General features: G+C 42.3%; 1 pseudogene; it reads right to left on the bottom strand.

Annotated features, from left to right (window-relative positions):
• Window positions 1-8,316: 8,316 nt before the first annotated feature.
• The window catches only part of LOC103206360, a 57,608-nt pseudogene continuing 56,254 nt past the window's right edge, over window positions 8,317-9,670 (bottom strand).

The following is a 9,670-nucleotide window of genomic DNA, read 5'->3' as shown; positions in this document are numbered from 1 at the left end:
AGACTGAGACAGACTAGGAAGAAGGAAGAGGCCGTCCACTTCTGAAAGAATTGGCCAGGGAAAACCTTATGAATAGCAAAGAAACACTGTTTGGTAAAAATGGTACTTAGATTAAATTAAACGTAATTTATGGGTAAGGTTTACTATGTTTAAATAAATTTAGCATTTAACTAAATTTCTATTCCTTTTACCAGAGTGTCCTGGAAATAGTTCTGACAATCTCCTTCTGAAAGGTCACAGCCATTGGCCTTGGTCCCATGCAACGCAAGTCTATTCAGACACACAAGGTGTTGCCATAAATTGAAAGTGACTTGACAACAACTAATCTGGTGTTGCTGGTTTACTGGGAAGTATATGTATTCTCAGGATTAATTTTTATTTTAGAGAGTAAGTCAAAATTCAGTTCTTTTCTGACACTGAATTCAATACAGCTCTTCTAACCCTAACTACACTGAGTTTGGTCAGGTATCACATATGAAGAGACTTTGCCCTCTACACTTCTCCGTCAGTCCCAATCTTCAAACACCACTCGTGCTCTTGGAGAGCACGATATCTGTCATTTTTAAACAAATACTACACATTTCATTGTTCCCACTGCTCTCGGAAGGAACACTGGGCAATCTATTTCCATAGTGACAATACTTCAGAAACTCAAGGAGGGGTCGTTATGAGTCGGATCTGACTCAACAGCAGTGAGTTTGGTTTTTTGGTTTACTGTCCCATCAGAACACCAGCCACAAGTTTCAGGGCTCCGAGGGCAATCCACACTTCTAAACAACTGGCTAAAAATTCTGGGAGTTTCCATTACCCATTCAGGTTTGGTAACTCAGTAGAACAACTCCAAGAACTCATGGAGTGCTCTACTTAGAGTTGTATTGCAGCAAAAAAAGATGTCACAGAAAGGACACATAGAACAAGACCTTGGAGTATATCTAACACAGAGATTCAATGACTCTATGGGCATGTTATGCTCCTGATATGTTGATGTCTATCACCAACTAGGAAACTCACTCAAACTTGAGTGTCCAGAATTTTTCTTAAGATTTCATTAGGTAGAGATGTCTTCTGGGCAAGGCCACACAGGTTTGCAGACTTTCATTTCACCTTGCTGAGTTGCAAAATCAAGGGTGTTCTCCCAGTCTATGACGTCAGCCTTTAATTGAGTTGAGATAATATCATCTCTTGTTCTGAACCTCTCTCTAGGCATTATTATATTTTTGGATTTTCTTCAGTGCATAAAATAGTTATAGCTTCCGTTACCCTTGGCTACTATCCCTCCTTCTCTCCATTTACACCCAAAGTTATCTACCTTTGGAAGGAACATTGTATTCAGCCAATGTGCTGGTCTAGATCATCAACAGCAATACTATTCTACCAAGTACCTCTTACTGAGGTCACTCCCATTTATATAGTACAGGGTTACAGATACATATTTTGTGTTGTTGTTATGTGCTGTCGAGTAGGACCCGACACATACATATAGATACAGAAGTATTTGGCCATCTTGGCCCCTGAGCCATACAGCTGTATTCACTCTTAACCCCAATGACCAACTGGAGTGAAGGCACAACCACCCCATCTTGCCCTTAGGAATTTGACATGAAGATGAAAAGTTATAGTTAGAATTTCTTGCTTAACAATTATCCCTGCTTTCAGTGCCTGAGGCATTTGACTGCTAATCAGAGGGTTGACATCTCAAACACACCAGCCACTTCCTGGAAGGAGGATGGGGCAATCTACTTCTGTAAATTTTTACCACCTGGGAATTCCAAACAGGATAGGTAGCAGCTGATGGCAGTGAGTTTGGTTTGGTTCTGGTTTTCATTGTTTTTACATGCAACGTTGGTCTTCAGACCTCTGCATCAGATAGGAATAAAGAAATCCGAGATGATGTAGGAAAAAAAGAAAATACTGGAAGTGATGGGGGAAGCATTTTATAATCATAGAAGTATCCACTTTCTATGGGAAGAATTGCATAGTCATCCTAGCATCTTCCCAACCCTCCCATGCCCAGAACCATCACAGAAATGGAGGAATCTACCTAATGGAGTTCTCCTTTGGCTGCCCAAATGTTGACTGTGAGCAAATACTGTTGATGACATGGAAGCCAGTGCTTCATGCCTATATCTTTCCCCATCTCAGGAAACAAATGTTTCCATTTCCTGTTGCAATTTTCTATCAAACTATTACTCTGTGTATGAAGGTGTGTGTCTTGCTCTGATGAAATGTGACTCAGTGGTCCAAATAGGTGCAGTACCTTCTGTTCCTCTTGTTTTCTATCATCTCAGCATTAGCATCTACCACTGGGTAAGCAAACACAAATCCAGAGTCAGTTTCTATTCCTGTTAGGAACTATTTGTAGTCTTCCAGGGCTACTGCCATCAATCCAACTGGAATCTGCCCCATAGCCATCTGCAGTCTCCACCTCATTATTGGCAGACACAACAGTTATTCAAAGTTTCTTCCTCAAAGAGTATAAAAGATTATGTCTAGGTTCTTTATGGTGATATGGGTAAGAAAAATTAAATTGGTTTCCCACTCAACCCTTCATACACATTTTGTTTTGTGACATTGATTACAGTCCCCACAATGTAACAGTACTCCGTGGACTTCCTCCCTCTGGTTACCATTTCCCTTTGTCCCTCTTTCCCATTAATTCCCATCTTCTAAGCTTTATCCTTGGGCAAATGCTGTCCTTTTCTCTTACACTTGATTGTTCTCAGTAGTGTATACCTCCCTGGTGTTACTGTTCCCCACATAGGCCTGTCCATGTTTGGGTGAAAGCTGAGATGCTGGAGTGAATTCACTCCCAGGTCTGAAGGGTAACTACGGGCCATAGTCTTGGGGTTCCACCAGTCTGTATCATACCAGTAAGCCTAGTCTTTTTTATTCTTTTGAGATTTGTTCTACATTTTCTCCCACTCTATCCATCTCCTATTGTGATCCCTTTCAGAGTGATTGGCGATGGTAGGTGGGCACCATCTAGTTCTTCTGGTCTCATGGTCATGAAAGCTATGATTCATGTGGTCCGCTAGTCCCTTGGACCAACTGTTTCTATGCATTTGGTTTTCTTCACTCTTCTTTGCTCCGGACAAGGAGAGACCAATTGTTGGACCTTAGGTGATTGCTCACAAAATTTTCACACCCCATGCAGTATTTACCAAAATACAATGGAGAACAATGTCTTTGTGGACTGTCTTATGCCTACTGACATTGATGTTGCCTGCGAATATGCTTCTGAGCTTCAGGCCCAGTAACCCACTTCCTCAAGGTTTTTGGTTATGGCTAAGAAGTTTTCATAACTTTGCCCCTTGTTAACTCTACAATATACATGGACCCTTTTTTCACAACACAGATTTATATGCATATAGAAATATCATCGCTAAACTTATATATGGTCATGGGTACAGTCCTCTTCATCTACCTATATATGATCATCCTCCCTGTGTATGTATCCACTGGTAGATATTTGTTTATTATTACCTATAATTCAGGATTGTGTTATGTAATAGTGTTTCCCTTTTTTGGCTCTAACTCTTGGTCACTTCTCCGTGTCTTCCTTTTCCTTAGTGATAATGTGCTGGTCCACCCATTATTTGCATATTGCCTTTTCTTTCACCCAAATTAATACATATACCACAATTTTTAATAGTTTTCATCAAAATTACAAACGTGTGTGCTCTTTGTCAGTAATTCCACTGTGGAATTTCTTCCTCCTCATACATTTCCAGTGATGCAGAGGAGAACGTGTTGTTGTGTGTCTCCAAGTGCATTCTGATACAGAGTGGCCCTATATGACAGAGTAGAACTGCCTCCGTATGGACTGCTAGGCTGGAATCTTTAGGAAGTAAATTACCACGTCTTTTTTCTCCCACAAAGTACCTGCTGGGTTCGAACTGCCAACCTTTCAGTTAGCACCTGACTGCTTAACCAATGCACTGACAGGGCTTCTTGAGGAATGTATACAGGGATAACTTATGATGGGATTGCTTGTGATAGCAAAAGATTACAAACACCCTAAATATCCATCACTAGGGGCCTAAGAGACAAAGCATGGTGCTGAAGGCAGTCATGGTGGTCTAGGAAGGTGAAGGATGGGGAGAAACTTCATACTTTGTAATATATTTGGACAGATGAATCAAGTGAACATCTTCAAAACTTAAATTTAAACAAATGAGGGTGGGTGGGTGGGGAAAAGAGAGCTCACTTACCTTTAATTTCCAAAATGTTTATCCATCCCAGCTCAAGGATTAGATGCTGACAATGACATTCTGCCTCCCAGAGAAATGCCTTTGTACGGTGAGTTACACCATGGACTGGAGTAAGATATCCTAAGAGAGGGCCAGAGAAACAAGTTATCACCAATGACAACAGACATAACCCATGCAAAGCATACCACACGCAGGAGCAAAAAAGAAACATAAGCCCTTTTCCAGTGTTAAGAGTTCTCTGCACATTTTATGGGACAACTAATCTTTAAAACTTTCCTCTTCTTTTCAAATCTGTTTAAGCCAAAGTTAGGGCAATATGTTTAGTGGAAGAATTGATTCCCTTATTGGAAAAATATAATCTGAAACAATAAAATGTTCTATATCCTTATTATAAAAGATAATTCTTTTACATCAGAATTCAAAATACTGATCAAAAGAGGGAAAGTGCAAACAGGATTTCAAATTCTCGTAGAGTCAGCGCTCTCAGGAGCCATGGAGGTAGGATGAACCCCTGAAAACGCTGCTCTAAAATAATCCTTAAACCCTAACAGAAAACATCCCATTAAGTCCTCTTAAAACCAACAGCAGTTTAGCTGAACTAGTAAAGGATGTCTACCTTGAGCACTGTGCTCTTCTAAGAAGCACCTACCTGGGACCAAGCTGACGACAGCAACGGAAGGATTCCATAGGAACCATACGGGGCAGTGAGTTTATGGTAACGGGAGAAACAGCTTAGAAAAGGAGGGTGAGAATGGTTCCCCAACCGGAAGAATGTCATCAAGTCCCATGGTTCAGCGCCGTATCCCCAGTTACGGGAACCCCATGGTTTCCACCATGCCTGATATACACCACAGGCATTCAGGCCTTAGTAGTTAAATAAATGAACCTCTTCTGTAGGCCTTTCACAAACATTAAGTGTGAATCTAACAAACTGACGGGTGTGGCAACCATTTTCACATAGGTGTGTGTATTCCTTATATACATAGCTGCCATCTGTCTACGCCTCACCCCGCAGCTTTTCCGCGGGGAAAAAGAAAAACATCTTAGGGCCCATACCCCATCGACTCTCCCTGTGGCAGATCGAGCTGGAGGACCACGAGGTGAGCAAGGCCCCGCCAGGCCAACGGCCATGCAAAGGGCCAGTCAGGAGTGCTGTGCCCTCCAGGGAGAAGGAAGCAGGGTCCACATACAACAGCTGAAGGCGCCGCCAAAGGAGAACGGAGGAGAAGCGGCCGGGACCAAACCGTCTTCAACCGGCAGGTAGCAGCACAACCACCCCCAACGGCTGCCTGAGAGCCCTCCAACCGTACTGACACACGCACTCATTGGTCTATTTCCCGACCCCTCATTCCGCGACACCGCTCATTGGACAATTCCATTGGCCCCGCCCACATCACCTACAAATTCACCAAGAGAGAAAGAAAATGGAAATTGACGTAGGAGGAGCACTAAGCGCTTCTGCCAAGGGGCTTGTTATGCTGCCTCACAGAATTTTACAAGTAGAATGAACTCAGTGCAGAAGAGCTAGCAGGATCCACAGCATTGAGGCAAAGGCAGAGACCCCAGTCGGAGGAAACAAGTGTCAGTAGTTACACTAAGTCGGGGATCAGGCTCATTTCACAATTTCACAAATATTTATCGAGAGCTCACCCTGCACAGAGCCCTGATTTACACACATAACGTCCTTCTATCTTCACGATGACCCAGTCATGTAGGAATCATTAACCTAGTATCACAGACGACCCGACAACGGCAAAAAGGTTAACTATTCAAAACTATGCACCTAGGAGGTGAGAGAAGCCAGTGAACAGTGAAACTCAGATGCATTTTGTGCCGCTTTCAAAAACAAGCCGAGGAAAAATGACCAGATGCTAGCAAGGAGAAAAGACTTTTTCCACACGCTTAGTCTCTCACACTAAGGAGCTGTGGTGGTGTAGTGGATAAGGCATTTGTCTGCTAACCAGAAGATCAGCAGTTCAAACTCACCAGCTGCTCTGGAAGGAAGATAGGCCAATCTACTTCTGTAAAGAATACTGCCTCGAAACCCAGTAGGGGTCGCTAGGGGTCGGACTCAATCCACAGCAGCGAGGGAGTCCGTCCCACTAGGTAAGGAATCGGCTGGAGAAGCAGAAGGGACAGCAGTTACCAGGAGAAACCGGAGCATGTTCATGGGCTTAGGACAAGGGTCAGGCTGCAGATAAAGCAGAATGGAAAACTAACAGGAAAGTCAAAGAAGCTGAGAAGTTTGTTGGTTTCCGGGTACAGTGGAGGAAATAGCCTTGAACAACCAAACTGGCTGAATGTTCCTCTGAAAAAAGAAGTGGAGAAGCTGGAATCGGGAGAAGCTGGAAAGACAGGGGAAAGGGTGGGAAGCTGAGGGAGAGAGTTCCTGACTCCCGATCTCTACTGTCGTTAGGAGGGTGTGAGGTCTGACAACGCTTGAGCAAGGTGATGAAGATCTGGAAGGATCCTGGAGGAGACTGAAACGGGAACTGACCATGGACAACAGCCAGGTTTGGGCTAGAAGCTACTTCCATACCAATCAACAGTTGATAAAAGAACTAGGGCAAATCCATAAAATAACTTACTGCTTTTTAAAACAATAAAATATAATTAATTAGCATTTGGACAGATGCCCTATATATATATATATTTTAAGAAAGTTAGAATTCAACTCAAGGGCAATGATTTTATTATTATTATTAGGGGAAAGGGAGTGCAACTTAGTTGGAAAAGAGAACTTTAATTTTGTTTAATGAATCTTGGACTGTCTGCTGTTCCCTTACTGGCATACAGAAAGGCGTGAGCTCATGTATGTGAGAATTTTTGAACGTCCAGGTCAAAGTGTGAACAACAGAAGGTACACATAAATGTCTGTTCCTTACTCATAAGAACCACCACTTACCTGTCAGTTGCCCTGGTGTGGTGGCTTGTGTGTGGCTGTGGTGCTGGAAGCCGTGCCACCGGTACTGCACATGTCTCAGGGTCACCTGTGGGGACAGGTTTCAGCAGAGCTTTCCAGATTGAGACATACAGGGAAGAAGGGTGGGGCCATCCACTTCTGAAAAAATTGGTGCCTGCAAACGTTTTAAATAGCAGTCATACAAAAGTAAAGTATTGCAATAACATTGAATTGTCCTTAAACCATAGCCTCTGATCTCATCTATTCCTACCCTGACAAGGAATAACCACCGTTTTAAGTTTGTTGTTGTTGTTGTTAGGTGCTGTCGAGTTGGCTCTGACTGCTACCAACCTTATGCACAACACAAGGAAACATGGTCCGGTCTTGTGGCATCCTCAAAATCTCTGCAATGTTTGAGACCATTTTTGCAGTCATGGTGTCAATCCACCACATTGAGGGGCTTCCCCTTTATCGCTGACTCACTACTTTTCAAAGCTAAATACATCCTTCTCCAGGAACTGGTCCCTTCTGACAACATGACCAAAGCACATGACAAATACGTGATTTCTTCCAAAAGGCCACTCTGTGATAAAATACATACTCAGAGTATTCCTGGTTTCTATAAAGTGCTATGTCATCTCTGCCTTGAGAATCATCTACTCTTTCAAAGGTCTTTCAGCACAACTCTGTTTTCAAGGAGCAGTAGTGAAGGTGTAAATGTGGGTAAAACATCCGAGATGGCGTTCAATAGATGATGCCCAGACTCACTAGGTCCAGCCCTGGCCAGATTCATTCGAGGCACAGCTGCAGGTCAGAAAGGTGGGAATGGTTTCACATCTGCTCTTCTATTGGTCCTGCAGCCTGTTGTGTCTTGCAAACTTTGTGGTACATTTTTAGCTAATTTTCTCCTTCCTACTGAGTCTGGAGGTGTCATATTATGAAGAGGAAACTTTGGTAGTGGAATTGATGCATGAGACTCCAGTTTAAAAATTGAACAAGGAGTTCTGAAAAGGAAATATGAATCATAGGTGGTTGATTTGGTCTCTGAGATGTAGTGGGGTCACTTTTTGATCCATCTGCAAGCCAGCCAGTCATTCACCTGATTCATCCCCTTTAAATACTAAAGAGTCCCATTACTCCTGACACTTCATTGTGCTTATCTTTTGCTTTTTCAAGAAGACTTTGTCCACTTTTCCTGCACTGCTATTTTACGAAGTTCATCGATTTCTTTACTACATCTGGTTGTCCTCGCTCAAATGGATTACTTTTCACACCTCCAACCTCATTACAAGTGCCTGAAGTCTATACAAGTCTCATTAAAGTCTCACATTTAAAATGTCAAACATGTATTACAATGTGTTTTATGCAATAATACAGGATACCTTTTGAGCAGTATCTCTAAACATCCCCAGGCCACAGCATTCGAGAATGTTTGACAATTTTTTATTTTCATGTTGCAGCTTAATAAGAACTGCTTCTCTGGCACTTACTACATCCGTAATTGTGTGATAGTCTCTTTGCACATGACTGTTTTCTCTAGTCTTCTCAGTGAAAAGAGCATATAGTTGTTCTCTTTCAATAGCATGTACCTGTTGTTGCTGCTGAAGATAAACAACTCCTGAGTTCAGAAGAGGAACTCTGGTGGCATAGTGGTTAAAACATTCTGTTGCTAATCAAACGTCTGGTGGTTCAAACCCACAAGTCATTCCATGGGGGAAAGATAAGGCAGTCTGATTCTGTAAAGATACAGTCTTGGAAACCCTATGGGACAGTTTTACTCTGTCCTAAAGGGTCACTTAGACTTGGAATTGACTCAATGGCAATGGGTTTTGCTTTGAGGTTTAGAAAGCTGAACAAATTCTAGCGTGAATTTGATGTATCCAAATACTTTTGCTGAGTAATCTGAGTTCATTTTCTAAACTCATCTTTGGACAGGTAATCTATCTGTTTTTCTAAAGAGATACAGTTTTCATTTGGAAGTTTAATCTTCAATTCTCTTACACTGTCACATGCTAAACCCAATCTTCAATTTATATTTTGAGATCACAGCAAATGTCTTTAAATTTTCATCAGACTGTTCTATTTTTGAAAGATTGTGCTTTAGGTTTCTAACTTCAACTTTCCTTTCTTTATGAAAATCCAAAACCAAAGCACATTTCAATTGATCTACTGAATATTCTACTTTATCTTCTATTGGGTGGGATGTAAACCATTAGGCACCAGTTCATTTTAAAATGGCATTCCTTTAGCACCTGCAGGTCTTTAGTATGATCATTCTGTCACCGTGGAGCTGACAGGCCCTTCTTTCCTCCTCCAGGACTTGGTGTAGTTCCCAGGTGATGCCGGCCCTTCACTGTGGTGATGCTGATTGTTCACCGCAAACACTGCCTTTGCTGCTGCTTCTCGGTTTTGTCTCTTCGAGTCTTCTCTCTCAGTGCCAGCATTCCTTCCCAGTGATTCTCTGATGGAGTTCACCTTCCTTGCCCTCAAAGCTCATCTCAGATCATTTGATTCTGAGTCCAAATTCAGGTCTCTTGTAGCTGTCCTTTTAATGACT

The sequence above is a fragment of the Orycteropus afer genome, unplaced genomic scaffold (assembly GCF_000298275.1).
Source record: "Orycteropus afer afer isolate SDZICR_OR568_19922 unplaced genomic scaffold, OryAfe1.0 scaffold00312, whole genome shotgun sequence".
NCBI lineage: Eukaryota > Metazoa > Chordata > Mammalia > Tubulidentata > Orycteropodidae > Orycteropus > Orycteropus afer.
The sequence above is the reverse complement of the archived record's forward strand: the minus strand, read 5'-3'. Positions and strand labels throughout refer to the sequence as shown.